Source organism: Zosterops lateralis, assembly GCF_965231275.1.
Source record: "Zosterops lateralis genome assembly, chromosome: 4".
NCBI lineage: Eukaryota > Metazoa > Chordata > Aves > Passeriformes > Zosteropidae > Zosterops > Zosterops lateralis.
The window spans coordinates 32,245,801-32,273,481 of NC_139765.1; positions in this window are offsets into that span (position 1 = coordinate 32,245,801).

Consider the following 27,681-nt stretch of genomic DNA (forward strand, 5'->3'; position numbering starts at 1 on the left):
CAAGTACTACAGAATAGTCCATTTAGAACCCAAATATATATATAGCACTTGAAAATGCCTGAAATACTCTCTTTAACACTTAAGTACAAATTTTCGAAACTTGACAGCAGGGAATAAACAAGAAAAAATACTCAATTTGTGCTCATTAAAACTGGCTCGTGTTTGAAGAACAGTCACAAATAATTAAGCAAGAGAAGTCATCTAATTGAAGAAAAAGGTGATGTACAGATCAATGTATTTGTTCTTTAGCACAACATCTCAGACTGTATGAAATCAGAGGTTGAGAAATCCAAGGACTTTGATACAATTATCTAAAAGACAAGATTATTGATTTGAACTTTGCCAATTCAATTGTTTATAAGACTGTGTAAAAAATACTTTATCAATTTGAAAAATTACTTCTAAGGCAAAAACCCCCAGTGAAATAGGTTTAAATTCAGTCATCTGCTTGAAATTCCACATCTCCCTCAAAGCAGAAAAAGAGAGAATACTTTAACAAGTACTAAAATGTCCCTTTCCAAACAATGAATTACCTTTTTTTGCTTGATATTTAAATAAAAAAAAAAATTGTAATTTTTTTTTATCTTCTACATTTTGGGTTAATCTACTATTCCTTGAAGTTGACTGCCAAAACAGAAATACCAAAAATTTTCTCAGCATGAATTAAACTTATGAAGTTTCCAGGATTCTCGTTCCTTTACGCAGTCTAAATAATAACATCATCCACTTGATAAACCCTTCTTATAATCCACTTTCTTTTCCAATATATGTATGTAATTTTCTACAATTTAAACAAATATGTATGAAGTGATAACTTGCATGGTTTTATATTCTGATAAGGCTTGTGTTTAATAAGATATATTATATCAAGATGTCTATAATTACTGTCATATTCTTTTATTCCTAACTATACAAGGAACATCATGGGTTGCAGTTCATGCCAGGATGTGCACTTTTCACATGGATAATGTACAAGATTTTTAACTTAATTCACTCAAAATTTCTTGCATGCTTTAACCATAACCTTTATTATGTCTAAATTATCTGTTCTGGGGCTAAGGGTTACTTTACAATATGCTTAACACAGACATACACAATACCAATCTTTTCCTAAAAATGTAAATTTGTTCTAAAAAATCTTTTTTTAATAGTCTCTGTGAGTGTTAGTACATGAGAGAAAGGGAAAATACTGTAAAAGTATAGAGTGTCAACATCAAATATAATTGCCAGATTGGATGAAAGCCATTCAACCTACACTGACAACATACTTAGATATAAAGATACATTATTATAGTGCTAAATGGTGTTCCCAAAATTATCAGATGTGCCAAAGATTTACTCTGTTAAGGCTACAATTTGAAATCTTTACTTGATACACTCATATTCTCTCTTTATTTCAGAGAGATTTATCTTGAAGTATAAAAGCAATATCAACACAAACCCAAAAATATTTGTGCAGGCTTAGTAAAAAGGAACAGTAGTGTTATCATTAACTTCAGAATTATTTTTTAAAATAAAAATTAAAATGGAAATACCATCTTATATCCATGTGATAGTAAAAGAATATAAGACATATTTGCACAATGGAACCATGGCAAATTTTCATTCATATATACATGATCAATTAGATATATTTGATGAAATTTGTGCAAAGATGTAATATGTTATATTGTTTTCGGTTTTTAGCCACTCATATTACAAAGAAAATACATACTTTTAAATTTGGGTATAGTCAGCTAACTCATATAAACGGAATAATGAGGACAAAAAAAAAAGATTCAAGATACATTTTTTCCTGTGCATCAAACCCCATTCTAGATCAATTGGAAGGCTGCTACTACAGTAGAGTGTACAAATTAAATATTTAATGAAGAACTCCAAATAATACGAGAATTAGTCACAAAATACCAATATTGTTCCTACTCACCTATCAAATGGCAGCAATTATATGATATAGGTGTAGATACAGCACCACCCAAAGTGACACCACTGTGACTTACCTTTTCCAACTTACTGAACATTGAAAAAAGAAAATTACACTTGGTGATGTAATTTCTTAAAATAGAGGTAGTCTATTATCCAGTTGTTTTTCCAGCTTAAATCCTATAGTCAGTCATGGTCAAGGTCCCTAGGCTTTCAGGAATGAAATAATAATAATAATAACAACAACTATTCAGGAATGGTTACTGAAGGACAGAAAAAGTCCTTAGGGTTTTCCATCTTGAAATTGGAAACTATGTATGGATTTTAATTTTTTCCCCACATAGAGAGTTTTTCAGATCACAAAGTCTAGAGTTATTTGCAAAATGAGGCACAACTTCAATGCACAAATATCAGTACTAGTTGATGGACACAAATTTTATAATTTCTTAGCTTGTATGTAGCATTCAAACAAGGTAAGTCATGAACACATTTGAAAACTGTAATCAGAAAGTGCAAGTATGCCACTAGATATTGGGGTTTAATTTCATTTAATTTTCATTCTCCAAAAGCAACAAAACTGAAAAGGAATTAAAGTTGAGGTATCATGGACTTCATGCAGTAGAGGGACTATCTCAAAAAGGTTAAGCATGGCACAACTTACGAACAGTGCTTCAGTCATTTAACTGCTTTTTTTTTGCCTAAATAATCTCTCTCTAATTAGCTCCCTGTAGCAAATGCAATTAGCGACAGTACATAATTTTTTCAGTAATCTCTGGTAGAAGCTTATGAGTTTCTATAAGAACTGTAGAAGTGTGGGAACTCCTTAATTTCATCCTCTATCCAGAGAGAATTGTGCAATTTCTCATGAACCAGAAATTTTACCTTTGCTTTTTTTCTTTTCCTCCGTTCTTTTAAAATGCCATTGAGACTGAAAATCCCTAAACAGTCCAAAATGTCAGTTAGTATGTATTTTTTGTCCTTTCATGTAACAGCAAAGGGATCTCCACACAAAAACAACCTTATAAAAATGCTTCTGATGGAGAAATTAAATACTTTGAAAAATTAATGTATAAATAGTTAACTAGAAGAAATTCACAACCGGAAGATAGAGGGAACAACATAATGAAAAAAATAAGATACATCTGATTATATACAGACTTATAATTAATGAAGCATTTTATAAGTGAAAAGCCTTATGTCAATGAAATAAATGAAAAATTTATGGTCCATGAATCAAAAAAGTATAACTTCTTTTTAAGCTACAAGTGTGTTTAGTGATATGTCAAAAAAAAAAAAAAAAAAAAAAAAAAAAAAAAAAAAAAAGAAAAAACAAACCCAAAAGACCAAAAAAGCACCTGGTATTTGCAAGAAACTGTCTCCTGTATGGATTCTAGCTAGGGCAGAATTTGTGGCTTCAGAGGTAAATTAATCTGTATATGAAGAACTGCCCAGATAGTAAGTTAACACACTACATTGTTTTCAATGCTAATTGTACTGCCATCTGCAAGCTCTGGATCATATTCTCACTAAGAAAAATGTTAGGTAGATCAAGTTAAGAAGAAAAGCAAAATGAGTACAATTTACTTTCAGGAACAGGTTTTCAGAGAAATCCAAATGACTCTCAAAATTAATTAAAAATACACTTCCATATATCTTTTCAGCCTCATATTTGTATATTAATATCATACATTTAAGTAGCATTGAAGTGAAGAACTGAGAGATATCTGTTTCTTATTATAGATTTTCGGATTAAATACAATTTTCAATGAATTGTATTTAATTGCAAGCTTTTTGTGTGTTTTATCCTCATCCTGTCTAGTATGTTTGTCTTCACATAATTATCTGAATTCCTGAAGAAATTATAAGTCCAATGATAGTTTGCTTTTAGAAGATCCTTGTTTTTCATAACTGTAGTAGTAGGCAAATCCTCAGATATGGTTAGCATCTCCTCCCTTATATAAAAGTCACATTAAAATTGACATTGATTTCAGTCAGCTGAGAAAAAAAATGTAAATTAGTTCAGCCTCCACTAGACAGAATTTCTGGAAGCATGTACAATTGTAAACTTATCCTCAAGGTTATACATTGCAATGAAAAGGTAATGACTATGTTTTGAGTGTAAGCTTGTAAAAATTAAATGGAAGGAATACCCTCATGGATTCAAAGAAATACTTCAATAAAATGACAATGAAAAGGAATCATGGACCTTCTTAGAAAATTCATCCAGAGAGATTAGAAATATCTAAACTGATTGAAACCTGCAAAGTAAAATGCACATTTTCATACAGATTTTGTGAATACGTATTGTATGCAGACCATTATCTATACCAATATAGAGTGTTTGTTTGTGGGAAGTGCAAATTTAGAGATAAAAAGCATTAATATCCATTAATGTCTTATGCCTTATGCAAAACTTACATCAAAGGTCCAGAGAATCAAATGTTAAATTATTTCCCCAGTTCTGTGTGGAAAGTAGAAAATGTCTATGTGATTAGGAGAAGTTTCAATTTACCTTTCATATGATTCTTCTTGGTTTAATGCTTCAAGAAAAAGAGAAAAAGTCAAAATGATGGTGAGCTGGAAGCAGCGAAGAATAGTGGACTCGTATTTAAAGAAAAAATCCATGTCTTTACTATTCTATGTAAACAGAAAACACAAGAAACAGAGGCCTCATCACAAGGTCAGCATCAAGATCAGCATCTTTTTATTCTTTCAGAGACAATGTTACAAAATTGAGAACTTACTTTTTTAAACACCATTCAGGCACCCTCGTTTTATCAAAGTTTTTCAGAGTTTGTAATGAGTGAGGATGTGCAACAATCACAGTAAAACTTTTTTTTTCCCCGAAGTGATAAATGTTGAGACATGTGGCCCAAAAGGTAAACCATGTCTCCTATTTCTGCCAAGAAGATTGAATTTCTGTTGCAATCCCCAGCAGATCATCCTTGCCAAAATGAATCAACCCCTCTAGGTTACTTCTGATATATGAGAACAATTGACTGCCTGCTTTTTTTCTTGAGCCCTAAAGATAGAATTCGTCACAACAGCCCAAGATGACTGGTTATCTCACAAACACAATAAAAACTTGAAAGATAAGAGTGTCTAAATCAATCCCCACTGAGGGTAAAACTTTCCAGACTGCAGTCCTTTCTCACCTGTGGTACCCATGTTGGGAGAATACATTTGTCATTTAACCAGGTGTTAAAACAGTTGTTTGAGAAAGAAAATACTCCAAATCAATCTGCTTATAGACTATGAAGAAAAATATTACCTTTTGGCAGAAAAAGAATGCTTAAAATAGTTTTGTACATAAGTATGATGACTACTAACTACTTTTCTGCATTTAGTGTTTCACACATGATTTTATCCAGTCTCACTGGCCCAAAGAACCCACAGATTTCTGAATGTCTCTCATTAGTCATTATTCCATATACCAAAAAATAAAAACAACCAAACAAAAAAGACAAAGATGGCATAGCTAGTCTTCCACACCCTGTTTTTTTAATTAATTTTGAATCTTCCTCAGCCTCTTTCTATCAATAATCTCAATTTATTGAATTTAGAGTTAGAGCAAAAATATTTCTCCCCTTCAAATTTAAACACTTTCCCCTGTTTTCCATCCCCCCCTCAACACAGGATGGTATATTTCTTTCACAGTAAATTCTGCAGACACTCAGATTTTTGCTTGTGGCTATGTAGTACTGAACATGATGAGATGTCTTTTTTGCTCTTGTTCTATTTAACCCATTACTCTTAAATGCAAACTAACATAATATGTTAAGAGCACTACAGCTCCCTGGTTAAAAATGGTTTAATATTATTTACAAGTTTAGTGTGTTAGTAATCTGGTTTTTTATGTATCACTCTGTGTATGAGATGTGTCAGGAAGATTGGTCTCTTAATAAAAACAAAGAGAATAAAGATTGACTTTATTAATCATGTGGATAATTAAATGTGTATTAACAGATATTTCATTGAGGGAATGCATTAGGATATTCTCCATTTAGTGTCTTTCCCTCTTCTAGGCTAGCTGCACTAAATGAATATTTACAGAAAAAAATCAGCTGCCCAATAATGGTTTCCCTCTAGGCAAACAGAGGTTGTATGTTTCGCAATTGCACTTAATTGACCCATATCTTACTATATAGCAGCAGTGCTAAAATGGCAATAAATACCTTACATTTGATAAATAAAAAGAGGAAGATGACCCAGAAATCCTAGTGTCACCAATTTTTTCATAAACCAGTAATACTTATTTTCCACAAGGGAAGCTAACATTAGCCTGGACTGCAGAATACTTTTAGGAGTCCTGCAAGCAGGTTGCGAGAGAGGGTCCTTCCACTGTACTAAGCACTGGTGAAGAGATATCTGGAGTACTGTGGCCAGTACTGAATTCCCCAGTACAAAAGAAACATGGAAGCACTGGAGAAAGTGAAGTAAAACAGTCACAAAGGTGATTAAGGGACTGGAACATCTCTCTACGAGATGAGTCTTAGGAAGCTGGAATTATTTGGTCAGGAGAAGAGAATGCTTAAGAGAGATCTTGGCCTGAAGTGCCTGAATCCCAGAATCATACAATAAGGTGAAAGGGCCAACAAGGATCCTTAAGTCAGCTCCCAGCTCTGCACAGCACCATCTCCAAGAGTCACACCATGTGCTGGAAAGCATTGTCCAAACATTTCTTGAACTCTGTGAATGATGTGACCGCTTCCCTGGGGAGCCTGTTCCAGTGCCTGACCACCCCCGAGTGAAGAACATTTTTCTAATATCCAGCCTAAACCTCCCCAGACACAACTTCAGGCCATTCCTTCCTGGTCTCGTCTGGTTGCCTGAGTGCCTATTCCTCCTCTTTCCCTCATGAGGAAGTTACAGACTGAAGTCTCCCCTCAGTCTCCTCTTACCCAGGCTGAACAGATCCAGTGACCTCAGGCACGCCTCAAACAGCTTCCCCTCAGGGCTCTTCACCATCTTTGTTGCCCTTGTCTGAATGCTGTAGAATACTTTAATGTCTTTCTTACACTGTGGTACCCAAAACTGCCCCCAGCACTGGAGGTGAGGCTGCCCCAGTGCAGAGCAGAGGGGACAATCCCCTCCCTTGCCAGGCTGGTGATGCTGTGCCTGGTGCCCCCCAGGACAGGGTTGGCCCTCCTGGCTCTGATGGTTCTGCTGACTCATATTCAACTTTCCTCTGAATATCTATCTAAAGTTGTAAAGAAGACAGAGTGACAAGGTAGGAGACAAAAGACAAAGAAAAACACTTGAGGTTCACGCTGAATTTCAGGAAAATTTTCCTGTGAAGGTAACTGAACATTGGAAGAGGCTGATCAGCATGGAGTCTTATTCTTCTTGTCAAAAGCTGCCTTGACATAGTCCTGGGCAACTGGCTCTGGATGGCCATGCTTCAGCCAGGAGGGTTAAACTAAATGACCTCCAGAGGTGTCTTCCAACCTCAGCTAGTTTGCAATATGATGATTTTGTGAGTCAGTGTTTTCAGAAATTTTCACTGTTATTTTTTCTGCTACAGAATTAATTTCTTTGGAGAAAAATAAGTATTCAATATCCATATTCTCCTTTAGAAGTCTTTAAAGATACCAGGAAATCCCCAATGATCATGACCAATGCTCTCTTCTAGGTACTTTTATTGTGGTTTTGTTACAACTCTCACTGCATTATAATAGAACTGATCAATCTATCCATTGTGTTCTTACTGTTGTTTAGAATCTTCTCATTAATTAAATTTGGAAAAACATCAGGTCTAGCTTTTCTCTTTATTTGAAAAGTATCTTGTAAATTAAGGAAATAGTGTAAAACTGCAAGCAGTCAATGACAGGCTACTGATACAATCCAAACCTGAAAAAGTGCTTACATTTTAACTTAAAATTGCATTAGTTAGAACAATCTCACAGTTTATTTTTGTAAAAAAAAAAAAAAAACACCAAAAAACGAGCACTCACTGTTTGATATTCATACCTCTTTCATAGCAAAAATCTTCCAAACTCTATTGTGATACTTTTGTTATTCTTTTTGTTATTTCATGGGATTTATTCTGAAACTAAACATTCAAAGGATTTTCCACACATCTAATAAGATGGAATCAGAACAGTTCTGTGTTTACAGAGAAAAAGATTTACTAAACCATTCTTTACCATCTTTATGCTTCGAGCCAGAGCTCATATATGAACAGAGAATAATTTGCTGGACCTATGAAAAAAAAAAAAACTTTAAACACCAATGTACACCATCCTCTAGTGTACTGAGGCATTGATCTACTTAGTTGCCTACACACTGAGAAACTGCTTTACAAGATTGTAACTTGAAATAGTGTTTACTGGGAGGATTTTTCCATAACCTTTTGACATTTCACATTTTTTACAAGCTGCAGAATAAATTTTTGCTTACCATTCCCCTTTATTTCCAATGCATTATTAATGCCAGAATATTGCAATCTGCTCTGTCCCTGTAGCAGAAGTAAAAAATACCCTTGCTTCACAAGTAAATAAATCAATATCTATTGTCTGAAAATAAAATGCAATGTCTAGGAGCATTTAAAATTCTTACACGATGTGATGTATTTTCTTAACTGATTCTCCCCACTATGAATGACTGTTGATTGTTCCTTTATTAAAATAAAGACAATATTTTAGTGAATAAGAAATTATATGAAAGAAGTTAACTACAGATGGGTTTGCAAGAAAATGCACTAACCTAAAGTGGAATATTCCCAAAGGATTTGTTTATGTATGTGCTTGCCTTGCTTGATGCCTTAATAGCAACTTCAATGGAAATCTTCCAAAGGATTAATTGCTTGGTTTTGCACAAGTTCTTTATTTATCATCATTAACAGTCTTGTTTGAAAGAGTTTTTTCACAGTGTAATGTATCATTTACTGAAATTCTCTTTCTGGCCGGCTGACAAAAGCAGTATATTAGATGTTATGCTGTCTAATTACACGGCTTGATTTTAGCAATCATTTCCAATTTGTTGGTCTCAAGACAGAGGAAGATAGAGGAGAAGAATATTGCAGCTCAAAGCTTGCAACTCTTCCCATCAGAGCTATATCTTAGATAGAATAAAGCTGTTGAGAGAATGTATTTAGGACAAAACTTATGCCAAAAATAATTAACTCATTGGAGAGATTTTCTAGATTGCCCCGAGTGTGGGAGGAAATCATTAAAGAAATGAACATACCACAGAACTTTGCTTTCAATAATGGTAGAACTACGTCATAAATTCTAATCTATTCAAAACTCATATTGAGGGCAATTGAACTTTTCAAAGTAGATCGTTATATTTAGATTATTTTACCAAGTACATTTATTACCAATTTTTGCATAAAGATTTTCCTGTAAGTACTAACAACAATACATTAACTGTAAGATAATTAGATCCAGAATTAGGATCCAAAACACAATCATTACACTGAATTTTTCTTATAACTTTCCTTTATATATGGTGGAAATATTGACTCCATACATTAATTAAATATCTTTTGTTTTAATAAACTTATTGTGTTTTAATTTATCTAAGTTGCTACTCCCTTTAAACCTTTTTGAGAATGTTTCAACAGTAAAAAATAAGGCAAATTTTTGGTTAATGTGTTTTTCTGTAGAGATAATTCTTTCTCACTGCAAGTTTTTTACTGTGAGGACATTAAAAAGTTAAATAAAAGTAATTCACAAGTGCAGTTAAAACAATTTGTTTATAACATAAACATAACATAAATTGTCACTTCAGATTCATTAATCTGAAAAAGTACATGGTTACATAATTTTAGAAAAGTTTACAAAGAATGTAGTGAAGAAATTAAGAGAGTTAATTTTTGTCAAAAAAGGGGCAGAAGACTAGGCTTCCTCTTTATTGGTTTTTTTTTTGTTGTTGTTGTTGTTTTTTGTTTGTTTTTTTTTGTTTTTTTTTTTTTTTTTTTTTGCTTCTAGCCTTCAGAAACAAGTACTTCTAAAACTACTTACAAGTTTGTTGATAAACTAATACCAAATTAGCTCATGTTCCCAATGCTGTAAGCAGTTCTGTTAACACAGGTCATGTCTGCACACTTTATGCTGGCTCGACTTGTTCCAAAAGCCTGTTTTTAATTCATCTCTCCAATTTACTTTCAAATGGGTTTATTGGAACTTTTCATTTTCCTGTCTTCGCTCAAATCGTGGTTGATCTGGATAAAACAACAGAGTAGAGTTTTGATAAAGTTAGCTTGGAGGAGACAAAAGGTCTATTTAAACTAAAGGGCAGAAATCGTATTATAGTAAAAAAATATCTACTCATTTTGAAGAAAATAACAAATTCCTTAGATAGATAGAATTCTCAAAAATCTCTTCAAAATCAACACTTGAGGCAGCATTTTCCCTGAGGTTATTAAGGCAGCAACTGTATGGTAATATCAAATGGATAGGTATAGTTGGTTAAAAACAATCTCATTCTCTCCTCTTTACAACATTTTTGTACAGTAAAAAGATTAGAAAATATTCTAGATATGCAGTGATATTTACACAGACTCCATATATAGCAGCACAGAATTATTTGGGTTGAAAACGAAATTCAGAATTATTGAGACCAACCCACTTGCCATGGGCAGAGACACCTTCTACTGGAACATACCTCCCAATAGACATCATCAACATTTTTTATTAGGCTTTAATTCACTTTTAATTTGAGCTAAATTAAGATTAGAGACGTGTAAGAGCACTTATGATATCAAAATATGTGTAAGCTGGTATATTTATAAAATACATAAAAATGTAGGAAGAAAAACACTCCATCTATTTACATTAGATTTAAATCTATAAAGTCTTATTCTGTTTAAACCAACTCATTAATGATAAATTTTTTTCTGACACACACCTCACCATGGATTCTGTCTTGTCATATATCCTATGTATCAGATGACATCAGATACACTTTTCTTCTGCAGGGGGAAGTCCATTTGCAGAGCTTACATACATTTTGGAGACCTCTAAAGAAGAACAGATTTATTTCATACTTTTTTGCCAACCCAGTGGGTTTTTTTTCTCCCTCAAGCATATCTGCATCTATACTTTTGAAGAAATAACCAAATTAAGGGTTGTTTAATATTTTTAGATACACATATAAAAAAATACTCCTTTGTCAGAGTAGATATCAGCTTCTGATCTTGATTTTAGTTTAACAATTTCTAGACTCAACAAGTGGTCCTTTACAAGCAATGTTTTTTATAAATGGTCCTTTTTATTATAACTTATCTACATTCATTGTATTTTATATCAGTCCATGCATTTAGTACATTTGAAAAAGTTTTTAAACGGGCTTTATACAAGTAGATTCCTAATACACAGCGCATAATAAAATCAATACTTGCAACATTGACTATCCTGATCCATATCTCCATGTTTAAAAAGAATAAAATAGAAAAATCACTAAGTTCCTGGGGGGAAAAAAGGGTTAAAAATAGGTGTTTTAGAAGATATCTAGTCATCGTCAGTGTTACAGGTGATAGTTTTTACTTTCCATTCCTTTCACAGTAAGACTTTGTCTGTTATTGTCTGATTTTTACAAAATCGAGACACACAAAGAGAATCTAAAACTAAGGGATCTTACCCTTTGAACATTTTAGAATGTCAAAATATATACCTAGCCAAAATTTAAGGAAACGGATTATTCTAAACATTAAATTCAGTATTAAAATTTTTAAAAACTATTCCTTTAGGTAAAAACAAAACAAAACAAAACAAAACAAAACAAAACAAACATTGTTCTTTAAGATTTTAAAGACACAAGTATATAAAATGGACTTTAAACACATATTTCCCTTGTTTTTTGTCTATTAATGACTATGATTAGTTCCTGCTGGAAAAGGGACTGTTTATTTGTATTCCTTAGGTCAGTACTGATGTTTGCTTTAAAGATCTTTCTACTTGAACATATGGAAAAATAATTTGGCTTTCTATTTTTATATTTTGTTATTTCTACTTTCTGGAATGAATTAATTCAAGTTCTGTTGTAAAATTACTCTGTCAAAAATGAATGGACAAAAAATAATGGATACTGTCTATCTAGGTCTTGCAGACTTCTGTGGAATATATGATGTTCAGAATTTCTGTGAGTTACTCAGACCTGTTTGACATCAGTACTGTACCACTGAGGATTTTAGAATGCCACAGACTGGCCTGGATATTGCACAGTTTTAAGTGTCTTATCACAGTCCAAACACTTAAATCATATGCATCCCTAAAATGCTACTACTCCTTTTTTATAATGTTACAGTGCATTCTTTGCAAGGATAATCTCATTCCAAACAGAAAAGTGCAAGTGAGATGGACTGTGCATACTGAGCCCTCTGCACTACATCATGTATCCTCCAAACTTTGCATAATCTTTCATTTTTCTGTCTCTGATATTTTTTAGGTAATATTTGAAATGATTCACCACAAATGGTGGCAGCACTACACACAGAATATTACATCTTTTTTTTTTTTTTAGGAAAGATAAATAGCCTTGTCAACCTTGTATGTTGAGGGAGTAAATTGCAAGATATACTGTCTTTCTAGAAATTTAGAGAGAAATATCTTTGCCAAATGACATATTTAATAAACATGTAAATAAAATATCATTGTGTTTCTGAGATAAATCTCTGAGTGTTGTTCTCACAGATGACTTAGTGAAAGAGTGAAGGGCAATTTAACAAACTGAAGGTATTAGACTTTCAGAAATTCAGATACTAAAATGTTCTGATTTAGTGTCCTTTTTTTCAAAAATACATAGGATGTTACAGTATGCAGCAATAAAGTCTTTCTTATGTAGTTGCATCATAGTAAATCCTGTGGGTAGAGATCAGATAGACTTAAGCACCCAGCACTGCCTCCTGTGTATCTTAGTATTTTGTGAACTCATCTGTTTTTGACAGGCCTTCAGAAACAAGAACTAGACATAGGCATGAAAAAAATCATTCAAGCTGGCAGTGAAATGAATTTGCAAGGTTTCTCCTTAGGAAAATAAATAGATTTTGCCAGGCAATGAGTATTTTTTTCCTTTTTTCCTGATTTATAATCTAGTCCCCTCAGCCTTATTGTGACCATTTGGGAAAGAAAGATGAATGCATTGTTTTCTTAAATACATAGTGGGAGCCCAATATGAGATGAGCTGAAAAATGGTCAGATCAAATCTCAAAAAGAAAACCAGAGGTATTTGAAGTTTGATACATTTAATCTGTGTTTTACCCCTTAAAAAAACCCAAAAAACCACCAACAAATAGATGTTTTCTTCACCACTATTGTATAATCAGAAACCTGTGAGCTCTAGCCCTAATTTACAGATCAATCACAAACAAGAAAAGCTAACTAGATTAGATGAATGGGGAAACAAAAGCAGCTCCTTCATGAGAGCCTCATGAAATTCAACATGTCCAATTACAAGGTGGCTTCTCTGCTTTTGAGTTCCAGACATACGCACAGAATAGAACTCACTGAGAGCAGCCCTGTAGAGAAGGACATGGGAATTCTGGTAGATGAAAAGCTGAACAAAGCCAACAGTGTGTGCTCACAGCCCAGGAAGCCAGCCACATCCAGGGCTGCACCAAAAGAGTGGTCAGCAGGTTGAGGGAGGGGATTCTACTTTGCCCCTCTACTCTGCCCTCTTGACATCCTGTTTGGGTACTGCATCCTCAGCACAAGAAAGACATGGAACCGTTAAAGCAGGTCAAGAAGAAGGCTGTGATGATGTTCAGATGAATGGAGCACCTCTCCTATGAAAACAGACTGTAAGAATTTGGGTTGCTCAACCTGGAAATGAAAAAGGTTCAAGGTCATCTAGTTGTCAGCCTTGTTGTCGAGTACCTGAAGGAAACCTACAAGAAAGGTGGAGAAAGACTTTTTCAAAGAAGGGTATGTAGGGTATGTAGTAACAGGACAAGGGAGAATGGCTTCAAACTGAAAGAAAGTAAGCTTAGATTTGATGTTAGGAAGAATTTTTTATTGTGAGATTGATGAGGCAGTTGAAGAAGTCATCCAGAGAAATTGTGGCTGCCCCAAGACAAGGTTGGATGGGACTCTGGTCTGGTGGGTGGCATACCTGCCCACAGCAGAGGGATTGGAACTAGATGATCTTTAAGTTCTGTAACACCTCAAATCACTCACTGCTTCTATGATGTGAATACAAACTTTCATTGGATATGTATATGCCTTAGAATGTTTATATTTGAACTAGATTTCATAAAACTATCTTTGAATTTCATTCCCCAACGTTTTTTCCACGACTATTGCAATTGGACTTTCAAGGATCTCTGCCCAATTTCATGATGTAAGATACATAAGTAATGGGAAAACTAATATTTCAGATAAAGGATATTTTTTAAAGTATTAAATACTAGCATATGAAATAATCAGAAAAAGTAAATTTTGCTAATGTAGAAGCAAACAATATTTTATTTTTGATCTAGAAAAACGACAGATATTTCCAAGTCATACAGAAATTTCAGTTTCTATACTGTCAGTAAGCACAATTGTTCCCAGGAGAAAAAAAAAAAAAAAAAACAAAACAAAAACAAACAAAAACAAAAACAATCCAGAAAACACCCCTTGACATAAAACAAAATGAATCAATTTTTTTTTTATAGTGATTAGTACCTACAGGCTAATTACTATTGCTCAGTGTAAAGAGGAATTTTTCTGTATTTTAAACATGATATTTAGACTGCCTTGTGCATTTTAAATAAATTTTATTTCATCTGCTTGTATCACTAAAAGGAAAAACTACTATATAAGTTGTTTTTAAAGTACTTTCTTCCAAGGCAAGACTTTTTGAAGTTATGCAAATTTAGTGTTTGTGACAAATTAAGCTGTGAAAATTACATTTTCTAATTGTATGCTATATGAGTTTTATCTCAGCCAGTGTTTCTAAGTCAAATAATCTCCAAGCATTGCTTGAATATATTCCTCATCTAGCACTTTTTTCAGACTTTACGTAAGCATCCTTGGTCCCAAAAGTGAATGAGCATCAGTTGCCACAAGTGTGTAAGTCAGGCCAGTTTTAGGGCATCTTAATTATGTGTGTTAGAAAGTTAACATACCAATATTTCATAAACTTATTTCTCCATTTGGATTTTAAAAGACCAGTTACTTCAATGAATTTCATGTGTATCAAATGTGCCATTTGACTTTTTCTATATTTTGCTGTATATCATTTACTTCTATGTAAATATTTTCCCGATACGAAAAATTTTTAGCCGTCGTGCTTGGTATTAATGCATTTCTAGAGCAGTCTGCTTTTGCAGTGGATCCGTTTTCATGTCTACTTATTGGGTTGCTCTTCGTGAAGGGGGGGCTTTGTGCAGATTCCCTTTGACTGAAAACAGAGAGTAAGATTTCTTTAATGGGAAAAAAATAAATCAATGATTGGGCACAATCTTCCAGAATATACTAGCACATATGTGCTAACAGAAAGTTTGGAACACATCAGGATCTCAGCCCACACTTTGGAGTTTCTCTTATGTGATATAAAACATGTCTTACACACTTTTATATTTGCTGTTGCACTCAATTCCCTTAGTGACTCAAGTTGTTCTCTCTTCATCGGTCCCATCTTCCTATTGTCTCAGTATTCTTTTTTGTCTTTACATGCCCTGTGTTCAGTTGCCCCTTCTTGAAAAGATTGTTTGTCCCTGATCTCTTCTTTTGATGTTTTTGAAAAGACATTCCAGTGTGTTGTCACACAGAACTCCAAGGAAATGGAACAGCTCATCAATCTTTATCAAAAGAGTAAAAAAATCCAAAGGCATTGATGTACAGCTATATTCCTTTCATCCTATTTAATCTCCTCAACACTCAGATTATTCCTTGTTTTGAAAGCACACGTGATGGAGTGCTATTCTATGTGCCCTGACACCTTGCAGATTATGTGGATATCTGACCATATAGAGAAAACCTTACTCTTCTGGTCTGAATAGAAAATTTCACCATATCTTCACAGAGGCTGTGCAAGACACATCTGGCACCCATAATTAAGAAGATGCTGAGAATACTGGTGTCTGATCTGTTACACGAAGTGACTTTACACTCAGGCAACCATGTTTTATAGCCATGTGGCATGCAAATAAATGTCACAGTATGTTCTATCATTATCTGTTCTATCATCAGTGTTGCTGGAGTACAATGTCTCCCCGAAACAAGTTGCTATTGGGGATAAAAATGTGTCTGTCTTGCTGAGAAAGGTGTCATCAACTCCTTTGATTCTGGGGCAGAGTAACAGAACTCAGCTGTTTTGCATTCTTTCTGGAAGCCCTTCAAACCATTCTTTATGCAATCATGAATATCCTGGAGTAGGCACACCAGTGAAATTTGGAGCTTGTCAACACCACCCCCACACCAGGAAAGCATAGAGAAGAAAGGAGATGAGCAATGAGACGAGATGTTTTCTGTATTTGGATGGTGTCATTAACATCTTTCATGTACATTATCCAGGAGAAAACTTGCAAAGTGTCCTCTCCAACTGATCATTCATTAATTGGTGGCTAGCGATCGATTAAAAGCTCCACCTAGTCATTTTTTTTTCTACATTTAAAAGAGCCTTAAAAGACTTCTATTTAAAATAAAATTGTGTAAAATTGTATTAAAACAACTGTATCAGAAGGCTTCAGCCACGCCCTTCTGCATTTGAAGGTTCAAGATCTGGTACAGGCTTTCTCTTTCCAAAGAGAAGGAAATTAAACCAATCTGTTGATGAAATTGTTTCCAGAGATCACTCTCTGGTCCTAGAAAAGCCAAATCTAACAAGGCAAAGACTCAGAAAATTACTCTCTATATCTTTCTCTTCACATAAAAGTACAATCAGGAAGTTCAGGCCAAATCATCCAGGGGGCCACATAAAGTAGCTGCCATAACCACAATAACAAAGTCACTGTTTCGGGCCTCGCACACAGAAATTCATGCACTCACAATGAATGTTTTGTGAACATTTGCTTTGTCAGTGATGGATCTCAGAGGCAGAGGTAGGTTCAGGTAGCAAGGTCAGTGATGTAACAACTTCTGTGCATGTTCTGGTGATGGTCGCCTTTCCAGTTACTCATTCCAGCTTAGCATTTCCATCCTTGCCCGCTCTTCTGCTCTAGTTCACTCCCATCTGCTTCCTCGTGACTGACTGGCTGGGAAATGGGTGTGTGAAGGAGCATATGCCTTCATGCACATGGATAAGGGAGGAAGTAGGCTGAGGTGAGATAAACTGCAGTAAGAAATCCTTTTCATTGATTCACAATATGTTTCATAAGCATAATAGAAAGAAGAAAGTAAATATATATATATATATACATTTTTCTTTTGGATTTCTTTTTATAAAGGTAATGTAAAGGGCAGGAATGTAACTGACAATAGCCAGGGAACAACTTTCTATTCAGGGTTAAGAAAAGGTACAACAACCACGGTGGAGAACAAGACAAACATTTAGTCTTAGTCTTGCTAAAATACTTTAATGTAAGGATAAAATCTGACTAGTTACTTCATAAGAGACTTCTGTCAGTATACAAAGACCTAAAGTAGTTACAGAATGAAGAGTTAATACCTAACTCTGGTATCACTTGAGTGTTTTAGAAACAACTACAGAGCATAATGAGGAAATGAATGAAAAAATATGCGTATCTAGAGGACATTTCTGGTGCTGTTGTTTCTCTAGTTTGTTTGGTTTTAATTCCTTAAATTGTTATTTTTGGCTTTCACTTAAACTGTAGTCTGCTCCTGTTTCCTAGATCAATGGATTACAACCTCCATGATGCAAAAAGTCACACTGGGGCTTTTCAGGGACCAGAGGGCTACAACTAATTTGCACAATAATTTACATGAATATACTTAAAGTTTTCATCAGTTTGTCTTCTTCCTTACTCCCTACTGGGAATAAATAAGGTTTGATTAAATCAACAATGGCTTAACTTCTCATGTTTTCTGAGGGGTTTCTTGTTTTGGTTTAATTTAATTTAATTTTGAATTTCTTCAAGATTGGACATACTTCTGAGTTTAACCTTGGGTCTTAACCATCATATTTCAAATCTCTGAGCATCCATATCTTGATCTGATGGACTCAAAAGGAAATTATTTAATATTTCAGAAAATCCATCATTACTACAATTTATCGATTATTATTATTATTATTATAAGTCTTCAGTTTTAACACTGTACTCTCAATATGTATTTCTCTTTTATTTCACTCTCACACTGAAAGTTTTCTTTTCTCTTAGATTAAATCCAGTCCATTCAGTGAAAATAATGTGAATAATTTAGGTGCATTAACTAAATTAATCTCCCTTAAACTAATGTCTTATAGTCAAGGATATTTGAAAAGAAAGAATTTGCTGTTCTTATGATATCTTTTTATTACTGATGTACTTTGTACTTAAATATGAAAAGTTTGCAAATAAGATTATCCCTTAACTTCAGCTTGCAGCACTTTTATTGGAAGGCTAAAAAAATGATATTGCAAAGACTTCCCATTTATTAATGAGGTAATTTTCTTTTTTTCTTCCAAAAGAAGTCAGCTTAGAGAAAGGACACTCTATATGTGTGAATTTTAGATTTGTTACTTCAGTAGAAATTAAAAAAAAATATATATATACACCCAAACAAACACTCTTAAATTTTGAAAAATAAGTTTTAAGGGATACCAAAGACTTCATTAGGGGGCCAAGAACATGATTTTAATTTGCAAAAATAATTTGAAAGTTTTTGTGTATGTGTGTGATAGGAGTGCCTACCAGTCTTCTTGTGTCATGGCTTGAAAATTGACAAAATATTTTGGCTTTTATTCCCCCCCCAAAATTTTGTCATTCTTTCTTCTGATGCAAGTTCATTTTTGTGTTAAGAAATGCTCACATCACAATAGCTATACAATAGAAATAAGAATAGAATAGAATAGAATAGAATAGAATAGAATAGAATAGAATAGAATAGAATAAAAAAAATCCCTGAGAATATCAACAGAATACTGATAAAGGGGCATATGTGATCAGCTATCTTTAAACAAGATCTAAACTTCAAGCTGCAAACAGCTATAAACAGCTGAAAGGATAATCAACAAAAGTTTAGAAATATATCTGATCTATTCACAGCTTGATAAAGAGAAATAAGTGTAACATGTTCTTAAGACAGTATCTGTGGTACAAAATCCTCCTTTGGTCCAGTCCATTAAAGTTTTTGTTTTTTCCATCACCTAGGTTGCAATGGGCAGCAGAGTGCACGTTATAGTTTGATGAAGTCATCTTTTGAATGAAGTACAGCCAAGCTCCTTGAATAAATGTATTTGAATAAACTTTATGATCAGAAAAGGATTCATAGAGAAAGCAGATTTATAAATACCTGACAAAAATATCTGGATTGGTACACCATTAAACATATTCTTGTATTTTTTTTCTGGTTATTCAATTACATTTGTATTACCTGAAGAGACTTAATAAAACCTTGGAAGATAATTTCTCCGTAAGGAAGGGTGGGGAAAGCAAGTGTAGCGGGGTAGAAATTCAGACTTTTTGAATACTGTAACAGGCAGGTTGAACTTTTCTCCTTTCCTTTTTTAGTCACTCTACACTGGTATGAATCACAGTGGTTGCATTGCTAACAGAACAGCTGTACTGGATTATGTCAATTGATGTGGGTCAATGACATTTTATTTTATTGTTGCTGTCATGCATTATATTACAGTAGAATGCTAAATGTCTTAAGGCAAACTAAAGTGCCTGAAACAAAATAAACACCTACTTTTCTTTCAGCTCTATTTCATACTTACTATTGTTTATTTCTACCTCTTTTAGCATTGTTGATCACTCATCTTTCCTACAGATCCACTTCTTTGACAGTTTCTGACTTTCTTTCTTTTTTAATTCTGACCTTTTCTTCATTATTATCTTCTAGTACTTCACAATTTCTATTGGTAAAATTGTGCATTTTCCTCTCTTTTTCAATTGCTTTCATTTAATTGTACTAGTGTTACATCAATAACTGGCTATGCCAGTCAGTGACAGTGATTTGAAATCCCACTTCATCTCTCCCTCTTTTTCAGCTCAATATATATATGTTCTGATTTCTCTACTTTAGAATTTTTGACCATTCAAAATCACCTCCTTAAGTATCTTTTGAGAGATGTTCTTTTTCTGTGAGAAAATGTGAGATTGTTCTTATTTCAAAAAAACCCACTCAAGGTAGGTCTTCTCTTTAAAACTGCTACAGAGAGGTACAAAAGCTGGCAGACAAAATCTTCCTGTAATCTTAGAATTATTCACTGGTTCTTAAATATATGTTCTCCTTTATAGGTTGATAGATATTAGCCAGTTCTTCAACATTTCCTCATTATTAAAAAAAATATTTTTGAGATATTTTGACCAATAAAATCTATGTTGTCACTGCAATTTCATCCTAATGGAGATTCCTTTATTTCTATGGGGTTAAGTTTATAAAAATAAAATGAAATTACAGCAGAGCAGCCTATACTATTACTGTGGAAGGCCAAAGCAATATCTAACTCAGATCAATATATGTGCTTTAAAGATTTAGTAAAATTTAGGAAGACACGTTTGTAGTATTCAAGAAATTCTTATTCCTGTGCTCTGATCCAGCAACGATACAGGGCAATATATAATGTCTTTATTGTGTGCAGATTATTACATCAAACTCAAATGCAGTATGTTTATGTGGCCTGATATGCCATGATTTATACACCGCCAAGGTCTGAGTCCTCTTCCTCTTTGAGTGCAACCAGCTTGAGTTTCAACCACGTTGTACCCAGGTTGTTTATGTATATTGTACATGACCATAAATATAGCACTAGCACATTTACCATTTTCTACAGTATTTGAAAACTAAGGCCTCATTCTGCCTGAGTACATTCGAGAAATTGTTTTCTCTTTGAAGTATTTTCATTTTTGCAAATAAAAAAGACTCAATATAAGGAATAGGTTCTCCTGATTCTATTTTTTGACAACCTTGACATCTTCCCTACAATATTATATTTCTAAACCTGTTCAGCAAGACCTCTCTTTTAGACCCTGGCATATTAGTTACAATGAATAACTTACAGAATATCCTGAGTTAGATGGGTCTCACAAGGATAATTGAGTCCAGGTCCTGGCCCTGCACACCATGTGCCTGAGAGAATTATGCAAACACTTCTTGAACTCTGTCAGGTTTGTGCAGTGACCACTTCCCTGGGGAGCCTGTTCCAGTGCCAACACCCTCTGGGGGGAGAACTCTTTTCTGATTCTGAACCTTATCCTGATATCTAGCCTATACCTCTCCTGGCACAGATTCTTGCCATTCCCTCAGGTCCTATCACTGGAGATGTGTCAATCCAGTTGACACATAAGGATGCCATAAGGATGTTGCTGCTGTGCCTAAAGGGATAAAGCAGATACCCTAAAAGGAAGTACTTATTTAGTGTAAAAAGAATGATGAGATACGTGGGACTTGGAAACTCATGGAGTGTGCATCACCTGTGTGGAGAAACTAGGTCTAGGTAATTCTTGTTTTTCAATAGACATGTTAGCAACAAAACTTTTTTGTATAGCTTTCTTTTTATTGTGTCTGATTTATTTCCTTTTTTTTTATTATTATTATTTGTAAGTAAGATATTTTCTCCCCTGGCTCTTGATGGAAACACTTCACCTGAATGTCTTTTATTTGATACAAATCATCCATTATCTCCTACAAAATAGTTAAGCCTTCCTCTCTGATTCTTCCAATAAACCTTGAAAACCTCTGGAGTGGCTTGAGTACTACATTACTTCAACAATATATAATTTTTTAGCTTTGGTCCATGAATATGAAGTTCCTTATCACAGACTGAATATAAAATTGTCTTATGCTTCACACATTGCTCTTGTTACATACTTCCTACAGATTTTTTCTTTACCTAGCAAATGTTCTTTCTGTGATATCAGAAATCAGTTTACAAAGTTTGAACATTAAGAATTTATATTGTATTTCATACTTTTAAAATTCCTTCACTTTTGAAAAGGTTATTATCTCAATTAAAAATGCTTATTTTTAATTTTCATATACTACATCAGTTGTGCAGGCAATGTGAAATAATTTTGACACTATCTCAATAGAGCCAGTTTCTATATAAATGGATAGAAAGGATAAAGTGATGGTTTTTTCCCAAGATTTCTGACCTACAGATTCCTCGTATCTAGCTCTGATTTTACCTGGTTACAGTTTCCTACTGCAAGGTACAATTTTTACTTCCTTGAAATCTCACTCTAGTTTTCTCTCTTCTGAATTTTTCTCCCCTTTTGGCCAAAACTGAGCAGGCTGGAGCCTAAGCTGTTCCACGTCTTCCTTCTATGATACCTGCAGTTAAAGCCAGCCTCTCATCCACCTGTTACTCTACAAGGTCACTTCTGTTACCTTAATGACGTGGCTCTCCTGAAGAGATTGCTCTCGTGTCACTTACTATATATTTATTTCCTGTATAAGTGGCTTTTCTTTTACCTCCAGATTTCAAGCCACAGACCTTTTGTACGATGTCAGCAAATAGATCAGTGGTTAGTCCCCTTCTGAGGACACATTCTATTCCAGATCTCTAATTCAACCTTCATGGACAGTTACCTGTAAGTATCACACATTTTAAATTGTTCTTCCTGCAATTTGGAAAGAATTTGAAATACTAGTACTATTTAATATGCTGCCAGTTTTGATGCTCAATAACAACCCCCTGCATTTTTGAGAATTGCTTGCATTTTGCCAAAGGTATATGTTTTATATCTTAGTTTGATGCTTGCAATCGAACATCACTCCAGTGCTGTTACTCTGCTAATGTTTTCCTGCTGCTGTTTGAAAGAAAACTTTATTTGGAATCAGGGCTGCTTACACCTTAGTTTACAGGAGACTAGCAAACCCACTTACCTAAGACTGCTCATTTAAAACACTTTGTATTATTCAAAGTAAAGAAGTAATACTTCTGGTGTAGTTATAACAGAAGTGAAAAAAACTCAAGTATGCCATAAGAAATATATTGAGAGACCCATTGTTTCAGATTTCTTACCGGGAATAGGAAGTGATTCTAAGAGTGTCCGAATCTCAGATGAAATGCCTCATCCATCTTTAGCTAATACAACACTTAAATCATGGAGAGTAGAATTCTGTGTGTGGACAAGCAATAGACACAGATCAATAACTATCCAAGATTAAATGACTATCCTGTAGTTTACCTGATGCAAAGGCTTACTACCTGATGTTCAGAACCATTACCTTATTCTACGTGCCATTCTTTGAATTGTGTGCTTGTGAGAATAACTTTCCAAAACCTATATGGAGCATTGTATGTTTTCTTCTGGGTGCTAAACTATTAAGGGCTTTTTTTACAAAGTAGGATATTGTCAAAACTGCTCTTACTAAAGGGTTTTACCCCTCCTTTTTCCTATAAGACAATTCAGTATTCCTCTTCATCATTCGTGTCTGTGTATACCTACATTGTTAATTATATCTGCAGAGCCCTGGGAACAATTCTTGTTAATTAACTTCCTTTCCCTTTGCTGACTAGCTGCCCGTGCAAAATGTAGACTACTGAAGAAATTAAACCCTGATTGGTTTTTTGCTCATGTGATTATCCTTATTCCAAAGTTTGTAAGTGCCTTGGATTTTAGATAAAGTAATACTGAGGGTTATCCATATCTATGTTGTTTGACATTATTTCATAATTTATTTCACATCTTGAAACTATCCAATAGGTAAACTGAGAATTTTTGTCTCTGATCATCTTAAAATAGTAAGATGTAAAATAATACCTTTCTTAATATTCCAATATATCATACACATTATGAAAAGGTATTTTTAACTGAAGAGAAATAGTTCTTTTGCTATAAATCATTCAAATTCAGTCTGAAGTTATTATTTTTCCTCAATGTACTTGCAAGGTGATCTACTTCAGCCCAATAAAACTGCTTTTCAGAAGATGGAGGTGAGGTCATCACTACATGCTTGTTGGGTGGTTTTAGTTCATATTGTATTTTGTTTACTCCTCCGGACTAAATGAGAGCTTCAACGTCATTAGCTGTGCTCTTAGAAAATATTATCTGGTTCTGCATTATCAAAACCAAACTCAAAATCCAGTCTTTGTGTCCATATCTGACATTTGAATCAATGTACACTAAGTGGGTATGACTACTTCGAGACCTCACTCCTGGTATGAACTAAAACAGTAATGTAGACTTTGCTTGGCAGGCAAAGCAATTATGATGATCTCTTGTCTAGCTTTCTTTCTGACTGTTCGGAAAGGGAGACAGAGTATGGAGATTTCAGATTGAAAGGTTTTCAAAAGGGTTTAATGTTTTGAAAGGTCTTACTTTAATGAGTACATCACAAACACCTTAGAAAGCACACAGGACTCATTAGCCTAGTAGAAAATAGAAGAAGTCAGAAAGGTAAGAAGGATGACATGAGAGAGAACTGGCTCAGAAATGTCTGTGATGCAAGGAGCACTGCAATTCTGCTTTAGTTCTAAGGACCATTTAATCTCTTTCTGAGACACATGTCAAAAATTATTCAGCTAGTTTTATATCATCTTTATTTTGCAATCAGTTTGGTATTAAGGAGACAATTTTCCCTGCACCTTATGAAAGCTCTCAATGGAACACCAGAAAGGCAATGGTGCAGTGGTGCCAACAAGGGAGGCAATGCAAGTCTAGATGGAGCCATATGGTGATGGATAAACATGCTCTGATTTATACATCTAGGCCGCTAAATAGTTCTGAATAATAAAAGAATTATGAATCTCTGATTTCATAGAACAGGGGATTACTTACCATACTGGGAAAAACTAAATTTATAAACCAGAATATTGCACGTCTCATTTTCCATTCATCTAAGAGAATGATTGAATTATAAAACCTGAGTGCTTTTTAAGTTTAGAAAAATTACAATAGTATGTTCTTTCTGTTGCGAACTATCTGGAATAAAGTTTTCACACTTACTTTAATAATTTTCTGAGTAAACAGGTTCTTTGCATTATTTGGACATGAATGAGAGAAAAAGTGTAATCACTTATAAATTCAAATCTCAAGCTCTGACGTTTTGGTAATTATATAGTTTGGAAGATGGATTACCTTTGTTTATGTTGCTGTTTTCATTGTCTCCGCATTAGAAGATCCAATTATTGTTTTGTATGCATTCACATGGACATTTTACATTAAGCAGTGAGTTTTAAAAGTTTTCATCATAGTGAGGACTGCAAGTTTCTCATCTTTGGCTCATAGACTTTTCTCTGCAGTTCAGAGTACCTAGTCGTCTGCAAACAGTCTCACTTGTAATTATCTAAACCTAATCCATTTTAAATTTAATATTCTCTGTCTGCTATTTGGAATTTCCAAATTCCCAAGTACTTTTATAAACATTTAAAAAACACTGCTAATATAAGATTAATCTACATATCTAAAACTATATTCCCCTCTAATAATCTGGTTTATAAAATATATATCACTGAGTTGTTCAAAGAATGTGATAAGTAATTTTGCATTTTATTTTGCAGAGAATCCAGTTCTGGTCCAGGTTAAAGAATTATAATAAAATTGTTATTCAGTATCTAATCTAGCACAACAAATATTGGCTATTTTGTTATTCTTTGGGAAAAAAAAAAAGGCACCCTTCATATTCTTCTTTTACTGTAAGATCTATCTTGTACATTGATTGTATATTGGTCATTCCACTAAAACTCATTAGTACCTTTCCTTCCCATATTTTCTCTTTTTCTATTTTCAAATTTAGATGTCCCAGCTGACATTCTCTAAATGTCACTCATAATGTTGCAGAAATCAGGCTGAGCTGTGTCTAGGTACCTCCTAAAATAACTGGAAAGAAAGTTTTCTTATGTCACAGAAGGAGGAGGCTTGTGAATATTTTTTAATTAGAAGAATCATAATAAAATATTTTTAAATGAAATATTCTCTGGAAATATTCTGAAAATTTATAATGTAGAAATAATAGTAGTACAGAGCAGTCTATGTGGGGAAGTTCTTCACTTCAGTTAAACATCGTCACTGAATCACTGTATCCTGAAATCTAAGTAAAAATCTCATTGGAACTCACAGTTCTGTATTTGTTTATTTATCATTATAATACCTAGTAACATATTGCAAGGGAAGAAGACCATTTGTAGTGTTTTGAATTGCAATCACTCTTCAGTTCAGTGAAATTGAGTGCAAATTAAATATATAGATTAAAACTTTTAAAGGACAACTGAAATACCATAGAAAGAACAACTCATGTGAAAGACTGATAAGAATTGACAATTTCATGTCATAACAAATATATATATGAAAATATAACATAATACTAAAGTTTCTTATTTCTTCTATTATCTAGATAATTTACATTTAGTTTTCTGAATATTTTTTCTTTAAAAGTACATATTTTTCTACTAAGAATCTATTATTCCTTGCTTGTAACAAATCATTTTTCTTCTTTTTCTACTTACATTTTGGGTATCTTGAAAACTTTTGCAAGTTGCCAATATGCATTATTGCATAAAATTTTGATTGATCTGTAAGTCCATTTTAATTCAATACTTTTCTCCATTTCCGAGAAGTGGTGTTTGATGTGTTATATTCCATTTGAATTTCCATATTCATACTGACTATATTATTTCAGTAAAGATACAGAAACAATAATTGCTATATTGCAAAACATATATGCAAACATAAATTCAATCATACATTATAAATTGGAAGGTTACCTAAATGTTGATGTCACATTCCCTTGGCTTTTGTGACAGTGTTAGCAAACATGGTTGCCTTCTCACTGTTTCAGCAAAGTAACTTTCTAGTAGTAGAAAATAGTAGAAAATAGTAGAAAAACACTGCAAGGATAATATTGAATTAACTTTTTTACTTTTTACTTTTTACTTATGATGCATTTACATTACAGTTTAGGTATCTCATAGTCTTCTGGCAGGTTAGTTGGGCTTTTTTGCTACAAGTTGTGCAGCTTAGTGGGCCAGCAAGGTATAGTTTATACACAGAACAAAGAATTTAGCATTAATTTCAATTAAATTTAAAGAAAAAAAAAAAGAAAACCAAAAAAATCCACCATAAAAAAAAAATCCAGATCAATTATGGGAGTAAAGGAACAAAATAAATTATTACAGAAATCCTTTCATAATAAGGGGTTTTTGTATACATGGTTGATCTCTTATTTTCTGGTGTTACACTTATTTGTTTGCTGCCCTTCTTATTCCCAAGGTCAATAACTTTCACATGAAACTATAACAACCGTTCATTTAAACAGGTGTTCCTCTAGCTCCAAAGCTTTATATTCTATATAAGAACGCTATCCTACATCACAAAATCTGTACCTTATGTAACTTTGCCTGAAATTTTCATTTGATTGTGCAGACTGCATGCAAGAACAGCTAACATAATAATATTTTAGCTAATCCATTATTGCCTTTTATTAAGTTTTTGTGTCTTTTAATAAATTTAAGTGTTTATTTTGGATATGAGTTTATAATTTTTAGGACAGTGACTGATGAACAATTCATGCTGAAAAGGTATATGAAGAAGATTGCTGAATTTTGATCATTTCATAAAGGAAAGAAAAATTAGATCTATTTTTGATCCAAAAAGAACTTTTATTGGTCTTTTTTTTTCCCCAGTAGAAATTCCTGGAACATTTCTTTTTCTTAGCATACCCTTTGATTTTGACACATATATTCATTCAAAGAATTAATCCATGTCCTGTGTTTTCTTTTACCTTTTTCAATTCTTCCCTTTTTTTAAATTAAATTTGATACTAAAGCAGAACAAATCAAAAC